This window comes from Oncorhynchus mykiss, chromosome 24, assembly GCF_057628025.1.
Source record: "Oncorhynchus mykiss isolate SJ-2025 chromosome 24, ASM5762802v1, whole genome shotgun sequence".
Taxonomy (NCBI): domain Eukaryota; kingdom Metazoa; phylum Chordata; class Actinopteri; order Salmoniformes; family Salmonidae; genus Oncorhynchus; species Oncorhynchus mykiss.
The window spans coordinates 24,499,605-24,509,475 of NC_143045.1; positions in this window are offsets into that span (position 1 = coordinate 24,499,605).

The following is a 9,871-nucleotide window of genomic DNA, read 5'->3' on the forward strand; positions in this document are numbered from 1 at the left end:
GTAGAGGATGCCTGGTCGTTCTTTAACAGTAATTTCCTCACCATCTTAAATAAGCATGCCCCTTTCAAAAAATGTAGAACTAAGAACAGATATTGCCCTTGGTTTACTCCAGACCTGACTGCCCTCGACCAGCACAAAAACATCCTGTGGCGGACTGCACTAGCATCGAATAGTCCCCGCGATATGCAACTTTTCAGGGAAGTCAGGAAACAATACACACAGTCAGTCAGGAAAGCAAAGGCTAGCTTTTTTAAACAGAAATGTGCATCCTGTAGCTCTAACTCCAAAAATGTTTGGGACACTGTAAAGTCCATGGAGAATAAGAACACTTCCTCCCAGCTGCCCACTGCACTGAGGCTAGGAAACACTGTCACCACCGATAAATCCACGATAATCAAGAATTTCAATAAGCATTTTTCTACGGCTACCCCAACCCTGGCCAACAGCTCCGCACCCCCCGCAGCTACTTGCCCAAGCCTCCCCAGATTCTCCTTCCCCCAAATCCAGATAGCAGATGTTCTGAAAGAGCTGCAAAACCTGGATGGAAAAAATTATCCTCCGCCATTGTTGCAACCCCTATTACCAGTCTGTTCAACCTCTCTTCCGTATCGTCTGAGATCCAACACTCCTTCCGTGGCCTCCAACTGCTCTTAAATGCTAGTAAAACTAAATGCATGCTTTTCAACCGATCGCTGCCTGCACCCGCCCGCATGACTAGCATCACTACTCTGGACGGTTCTGGCTTAGAATACGTGGACAGCTCCAAATACTTAGTTGTCTGGCTAGACTGTAAACTTTCCTTCCAGACTCATGTTAAACATCTCCAATCCAAAATTAAATCTAGAATAGGCTTCCTATTTCGCAACAAAGCCTCCTTCACTCACGCCGCCAAACATACCCTCGTAAAACTGACTATCCTACCGATCCTTGACTTCGCAGTATTTCTACTTGCACATCATCATCGATCACTCCAGTGTTAATTTTCTGATTTGTAATTACTTCGCTACTATGGCCTATTTATTGCCTTACCTCCTCACGCCATTTGCACACACTGTATATAGACTTTTTTCTATTGTGTTATTGACTGTACGTTTGTTTATTCAATGTGTTACTCTGTGTTGTTTGTGTCGCACTGCTTTGCTTTATCTTGGCCAGGTCGCAGTTGTAAATGAGAACTTGTTCTCAACTGGCCTGCCTGGTTAAATAAAGGTGAAAAAAATTATAATTAATGAATAGATTGTGGTAATATTTTGAGTAACGTTAACAGATTTATAATAACAATTGTTTGTTTTGAGTTCAAGTATGAAAATCTAACTGAGTTAATGGATTTCAAATTGCTGAATGTTAACTTGTTGAACACTGACAGCTGTAGCCTACTAGTTACCCCATATTAGCTAAACATTCGTATATTGTAACTTATGACACGAGGTGAAATGAGATGTCAATCAGCATCAAACTGCCAGTAGTGAATAACATTTTGGGGTGGCACCCGGGGTGGCCCTCCGGCTCCGCCCCTGCCTATTTGGTAAAAGACCAAGTCCGTGTTACGGCAGGAACAGCTCAAATAAGCATAGAGAAATGACAGTCCATCATTACTGTAAAACATGAAGGTCAGTCAATCTGGAAATCTCAATATTTCTTTTTTAAATGCAGTCGCAAAAACAATCAAGTGTTATGATGAAACTGGCTATCATGAAGAAAGGAAGATCCAGAGTTACCTCTGCTGCAGAGGATAAGTTCCTTAGAGTTACCAGCCTCAGAAATTGGCAATTAATTGCGCCTCAGATTGCAGCCCAAATAAATGCTTCACAGATTAAGTAACAGACACATCTCAACATCAACTGTTTAGAGGAGACTATGAATCACGCAAATAAACCACTACTAAAGGACACCAATAATAAGAAGAGACTTGCTTGGGCCAAGAAACACAAGCAATGGACATTAGATCGGTGGAAATCTGTTGTTTGTTCTGATGAGTCCAAATTTGAGATTTTTGGTTCCAACCGCCGTCTAATGTCCAGAATAGGTGAAAGGAGGATTTCCACATGTGTGGTTCTCATTGTGAAGAATGGAGGAGGAGGAGGTGTGATGGTGCTTTGCTGGTGATACTGTCAGTGATTTATTTAAGTCACGGATACCACAGTATTCTATTTAAGTCAAGGCTACCACAGCATTCTGCAGTGATAGGCTATGCCATCTGGTTTGCGCTTAGTGGGACTATAATTTGTTTTTCCACAGGACAATGACCCAACACACCTCCAGGCTGTGTAAGGGCTATTTGACCAAGAAGGAGAGTGACGGAGTACTCTATTATTTGACCTGGCCTCCACAATCACCCGAACTCAACCCAATGATCTCGCAACCAATGTTAACATTCTCTCTTTCTCGTCTTCAATTTGAAAAATAATGCTTCTTTCAACAAAAGGTGGAATGAGATGTCAATCCGCATCAAACTGCCAGTAGCGAATGAAATTTAGCTCCTGGCAGATGGTTTGGGATGAGTTGGACAGCAGAGTGAAGGAAAAGCAGCCAACAAGTGCTCAGCATATGTGGGAACTCCTTCAAGACTGTTGGAAAAGCATTCCAGGTGAAGCTGGAATCAAGGCAAAAGGCAAAGGGTGGTTACTTTGAAAAATATAAAATAAAAAATAAAAACACCTTTTTGGTTACTACATGATTCCATATGTGTTACTTCACAGTTTGGTGTCTTCACTATTATTCCACAAATAACGAAAAACCCTTGAATGAGTAGGAGTGTCCAGACTTTTGACTGGTACTGTCTAAGAGATGACTCTCGATATGTAATGTAGGCCAGGGTTCTTTTGCATTTCTTTGTACACCAATATAGAAAATAGAATGTTCCTGCTGTATAAGATCTTGTTCTAATTCAGATGGGTGGAAATCTTTCTTGGAATCCTTCTTGTTCCTCTTTATGGAAGGCTAAGAGGAAGAGAAGAACAATGTCACTACAAGTCAACAACCACATCTGCCACTCCAGCACAATATTTCATTTGGAATATGAATATAATGGTATAATGGTATTTTTTAAATGGAGGGTAGATCAGCTTTAATATTGCAGATAGATTGTGGCTTCCATCAATGTAATTGTCTGCATCATTTCCAATCCCTCTTATTTTTCTTGTAAATATATAAATTATATATGTTTTCCAATATATTTTCCTTTATTATTTTCCCCTAACCCTAGCATCCCTCCCATAATTGGAGTAAACTAATGGACAACAACACTTCGGCTTCTATGTCCAGCTTATAAATGCTATATGCATTTGATGGACACAGTATATTTTACAATAGTTATCTTTTGTTTGTTCTCTGAACACCATCCAGTTTTGATTTATTTTTGCCATGTATTTTTCAACTGTGCAGTGAGCAGCATGACCATGCACAGGAGGCAGCCAAACCTTTTGGGATCAGGTTTTGTGATGTGTGTGTGACGTCAACTGCGTACAGATCCATTTGGGATTTTTGACAGAAGTCCCTCCACTAACATGCTGATGAGACTATCACCGCCTAAATTATTAGAGGAAGGATCTGAAAGCGAGACATCTTTGACAACATCCAGGCTGGTTGACATCTGATCACAAACAGTGCTCTAACCTACACCAGAACAACTGGTGGTATCCATTTCCTCAGCATCTTTGTTGGCTTCAAAGCCTCGTGCAGCATTGGAGGTCTTACTTTTTGCCATGCTGATGGTTGAGAAAGGTGGTAAAGGGGAGGATTTACCACTCAGTAGACTTCCTATATCAGTTACAGTTCTTGTTGGAGATGACCCTCTGCTTTGTGCATCAGAAACCACAAGTCCATGACTTGGCTTACCATTACTTTGGTAAATAGACTGACTGTCACTAAATGCTGATGTACCAGAAAAGCATGAAATCCTATCTTTGGATACACTAGCATTCACACTGACTCCCTGAGCCAAAGTCATTGAAGCTAAAGAGGGCACAAGGCTAGGAAGCAGGAGGCGCTTCACAGACCCTTCTGAAAACAGCTGAACCAGCTCGTAAGCTGTGGGCTTCTCCAACTTATTTTCATTCATATTCAGCTTAGTAAGGACTGTATCGGATGCACTCTTTCCACCGCCACTGTCAGAAGCTGGGGGGTCAAGTGGCTCTCAGAAATTATGCGTATGATTTGATCAGGGTGGGATGCAACCCTCCCTTCTTCCTGTGTATATCCTGTACCTCCTTTATGATGATATCCACTATTGCAGACATTTCCTCATCTATGTCTTCACATTGTGGTAAATAATCTTTGCAATTGTCCAAATCTTCTTCTTAGACACTTCCACAGCAGACTGGGAGTCTTCGGGGGCTGCCTCAGTGTACTCTAAGCTTTTCTCATTGCTATGTTGAAGCATAAAGTCTGCCTGCCATAGAGATGCATTATAAGTCGTTAGTGGGAAAAGGCTCTTTATGTCTTTGTTAATTGATCCAATGATATCAAAAGCAGTTGAATTGGTATGCATCAAGGGAATTGTTGATGTTGGTGACACCTGAGAATCTGTCTGGCTGGAACTGACTTTCCTGGGAAAGCTACTGACTGATTTTATCAGTATTATTCGCACTTTGTTGGTAGTGTTCATCTTGAACTCTTAACTGGAGAGCTTCTTAATCAGTGAGCCTGGAATATCTCTTAATCTCTCCAACGATGAAGAACCGGAATCAGTCATGTCTTCGAGGTAAGACATGATACCGTCCATAAAGCCACAGACTTCAAGGGAGTTGAAAGAGGAATTATCTGAAATAGATGATGTTCATTTCAAATCTACCACCTCTGACCTATACATGGTCACAATCTGGGACAAGACCTCTTTGGTGCAGGGCACCAGGTTGGAATAACAGAGAGACAGTAATGGTTGAGAGTTCTCATTTTGGCATTTTATTGAGAGCATCAAGTCCAGTTGAGTTGACCTCTTGTAGTATTGCCTCGCTCTTGTCTCAGATTGCTCTGGTATTTTCTCTTCGACACAGCAAGTTGAATCCCGCACACCAGATACAGGAGATGAGCTACAATCTGCTGTAGGTGATTCACTCCTACTTGGTGAATGAAAGCTCAGGATTGAGACAGGCAGTTCACTGTGTGCTCCAGAAGCACAATGCAGTGTCACATTTGGGGATCTCTCTTGACGCTTGTTGGCTGTTCTAATTTAGCTTAGTTCACAATGTCCTTGACATCTTCAACAAAGTTATCAATTATTTTTGATGCCTCAGAATCCACGTTGGTCTGTAGAAGCACAGTGGCCGCGGAATCAAGGATCCTGACAGATAGGCCAGATGCGTTCATCAAGCTGGGAGTGGCACTAAATTAATGGGAAGGTTGAACCAAAATGAGATACCACTCCTGAACCTTTTCACAACAATTTCGCTCACTGCCTTTGAGGCTTTGGTCTTGAACTTCACACTAGACAGAATGGCAAGATGTACATATTATGTTCAGCTCCTTTGGAACAGAAGAGTCTTCAGCATCCAGGTGCTCCACTGCAATGTCACTGCCAGATGCCAACATTTTAACTTTCACAGCCACTTCTCGAAGCAGCTTAGCCGATTCTGGATATTATTTTTCCAATTCATCCACCATGTCTGTAATAACAGTCCTCACCTCTTCCGTTGCAAGTGGCCAAGGCAGCAACAACTCTACTCTTTTCCAAAACTTTACTAAGGGTTGTTAACAGGCTGATTGGTCTGCTATTTGAGTCAGTAAAGGGGGCTTTACTATTCCTAGGTAGTGGAATGACTTTTGCTGCCCTCCAGGCCTGAGGGCACACACTTTCTAGTAGGTTTATATTGAAGATATGGCAAATAGGAAACACAATATTGTACTCTATTATCCTCAGTAATTTCCATCCAAGTTGGCAGACCCCAGTGACTTGTCACTGTTGAAAATTGAAAAAATTCACCTCTTCCACACTCACTTTACAGAATTCAAAAGTACAATTCTTGTCTTTTATATATTCTTGTCAGATATACTTGGATGTGTAGTGTCAGCGTTTCTTGCTGGCATGTCATGCCGAAATCTGCTAATCTTGCCAATAAAAAAATAATTTAAAGTAGTTGCAATATCAGTGGGTTTTGTGATGAATGAGCCATCTGATTCAATGAATGATGGAGCCGAGTTTGCCTTTTTCATTAACGTAATCGAAAGTGCTCCAAAGCTTTTTACTACCATTCTTTATGTCATTTATCTTAGTTTTATGTCGTTTCTTATTCTTTTTATTCAGTTTACTCACATGATTTGTCAATTTGCAGTATGTTTGCCAATCAGTTGTGCAGCCAGACTTATTTGTCATTCCTTTTACCTCATCCCTCTCACGCATACCATTTGTCAATTCCTCATCAATCCTCAGGGATTTAACAGTTTTTACAGTAATTTTCTTAATGGGTGCATGCTTGTTAGTAACTGGGATAAGCAATTTCCTAAATATGTCACTTGCAATGTCTGTTTGCTCCTCATTACACAACACGGACCAACAAATATTCTTTACATCAACAACATATGAATCACTACAAAACTTATTGCATGACTGTCACATTCGTCGTATTGATGAGAGCAAGGCGTAGCGTGATAAGAATACATTCTTCTTTTAATTAAACGAAGAACACTTAACAAACCGTGACGCTATATAAACCGAGTGCTGACAGCCAACTACACAGACAATAACCCACAAAACCAAAATGGAAAATGGCAACCTAAATAGGATCCCCAATCAGAGAAAACGATAAACAGCTGTCTCTGATTGGGAACCAATTCAGGCCACCACAGACCTATAATAAACCTAGACTAACAAACACCCCTAGATATACAAAAAACCTAAGACAGGACAAACAAGCATACCCACCCTCATCACACCCTGACCTGACCAAAATAATACATAAAACATAGAAAACTAAGGTCAGGGCGTAACAATGACCTTATACACTATATCAGGCCTAGCCTTTGGAACTGGTTTTCCTAAATATGGCTACTATATTGTGATCACTACATCTGATGGATCTGGATACTGCTTTCAAGCACATTTCTGCAGCATTAGTAAAGATGTGATCAATACATGTTGATGATTTCATTCCTGTGCTGTTTGTAACTACTCTGGTAGGTTGACTGATAACCTGAACCAGATTGCAGGCACTGGTTACAGTTTGAAGCTTCTTCTTGAGTTAGCAGCTTGAGAAAAGCCAGTCATTATATAAATCACCCAGAAAATATACCTCTCTGTTGATATCACATACATTATCAAGCATTTCACACATTATCCAGATTCGGACTGTTAGGACTTGGTGGTCTATAGCAGCTTCCCACAAGAATGGGCCTCATTTGAGGCAGATGAACCTCTAGCCATGTTACTTCAAAAGTATTTAACATGAGATCCTCTCTAATCTTTACAGGAATGTGGTTCTGAATATAAACAGCAACATCTCCACCACTGGCATGTCTGTCTTTTCTGTTAATGTTATAACCTTGTATTGCTACCACTGTATCATCAAAGGTTTTGTCTAAGTGAGTTTCAGAGATAGTCAGAATATGAATGTAATCTGTTACTAGCAAGATATTAATTTCATGAACTTCAGTTCTCAAGCTACATATGTTAACGTGGGCGATTTTGAGCTCTTTTCTGGGATGCTTGCTTGTTTTCATTGCTTTACTGGCAAGCTTAGCAGAAGTAGATATTCTCATGTTATTTATGTTAGTGCAGGGTGAGCTGCACAGAGTGGACTTCCTACTAGGGCACACCGCCTCAGTGCTATTGATGTCCATGTCCTGGCGTATGACATTGTTTTTGCACCAGGAACAGTCACATTTATTGCCATGGAGCTGCCCACAATCATGGCTGATGAGAAGGACGAGGAAATCTGTCCACTCCCATGCTTCACAGGATGATGCAGGCCTCCGACAGATGGAGAATCCCCGGCTCGATCCAGAGCAGGGATGGAAGGTTGCTGACGTCGACTTCAAAATTGTAGGGTAAGGAGTAGGAATAAGCAGAGCAGCCACAGACACAGTTACCCCCAGCAACGAAGGTGCAGGAAGATCAAGCTCCAGGGCGGCGAAACTATTCGTTATTTGTATCCGCTCTGGGCCTCTCGTTGGAAGTGTAGACTGCCGCTGTCTTCTGCTTCCATGGCTTGTGACAAGCGACCAGCGTTGATTGCCATGCTCTTCTTGCTGTGCTCCTTCAACTACGCTATCAGATGAGGAGGCGAGGCAGAAGATGGCTCCAATTGCGAACGAACTCCGGGCAACACCGGCCAGTCCGATAATGACAAATGACAAGACGGAGATGCATCCAACATGCGCGAACGCCGTCCAGCCACCGACGTAGACAAGGTAAACATTCCACTCTGCATTTCTCCCATTTCCTACGTAGGCTGGCTACCTGCATACCTGCATGATCAGGGAAGTCACCTCAAGCCTATAATCCTCAGCAAGCAAACAACTGGAACTCTGAGTGATCCAGTTTGTACCAAAACTTAGTAGATACAGATCCTACAGCGCTGGAACCATTAATGTATTTCTCTAGACAAAGAGGAATCCATTGGAAAACTAATCTGGGACTAACTTTGTTAGATTGATGGCTAATGTTAGCAGCTTAGCTAGGTTAGCGGATCTTTCAAGCAGACTTTAACCTGTCAGTTAAGCTAACTGCGTCGTGGAATCCATGCAAAAACAAGTTTGGTATTTATGTTTAACAAAGATTGGTTATATTTAGTTAAAATAACAAACAGAGGGGGGGATTGGAGGGACGCCATGTGCGATTGACATGTTTTACGTTTGCTCCCGTGGTCTTCTTAAAGTTTATGTGAATTTTGCAGCAGAACTGTATTTATTTTCAATTAGTTTGGTGATCCCTTTCCGTAAAAACCAAGACTACTTTGCTTTCGAATGTCAGCATGTCGACGAAGCATAAGGCCAAAAACATGAAAATCCGGCCTACAATACCCACTCTCATCACCGCCCTCTCCTAAGTCTGAGGGCCTGGGGACTCACACTTTACCCGGGGGTGCGGCTTGGCCTGGCGGCGCTGAAATTAATATTCTCAAGGCCATCAAACTACTACGCTCTGAGATAGTTGAAATGAAAACGGAGGTGGTTGCTACATTTGAGGCCCGAATACAGGAGGTTTCTGATACTTTAAAACCTTTTTGGGATAGGGGGCAGCATTTTCACTTTTGGATGAATAGCGTGCCCAGACTGAACTGCCTCCTACTCTGTTCCAGATGCTAATATATGCATATTATTATTAGTATTGGATAGAAAACACTCTGAAGTTTCTAAAACCGTTTGAATGATGTCTGTGAGTATAACAGCACTCATATGGCAGGAAAAAACCTGAGAAGAAATCCAAACAGGAAGTGAGAAATCTATTTTCAAAACAGTGCCTATTGAAATCCCAGTGAGATATGAATGAGGATGCACTTCCTAGGGCTTCCACTAGATGTCACCGTCTTTAGAAACTGGTTTGAGGATTCTACTATAAAGGAGTGGCTCATAATAACTCTTTGAGTGAGTGGTCTGTCAGAGATACTCGGTCTCATGACGCGCTCCCGACAGAGTTTGCTCTGGTTCCAAAGCTTTTCTTCAGACAATGAAATTCTCCGGTTGTAACCTTATTGATGATTTATGTTAATAACATCCTAAAGATTGATTCATTTGACTTGTTTCTACGGACTGTAACGGAACTTTTCGAGTTTTTGTCTGGAGGAAGTGTTTGCGCCTCATGAAGATGGATTACTGGGCTGAACACGCTAACAACAAGTGGCTAAATGATGGGCTTTATGGAACTTTATGGAACAAATCAGTCATTTATAGTTGAACTGGGATTCCTGGGAGTGCCTTCTGATGAAGATCATCAATG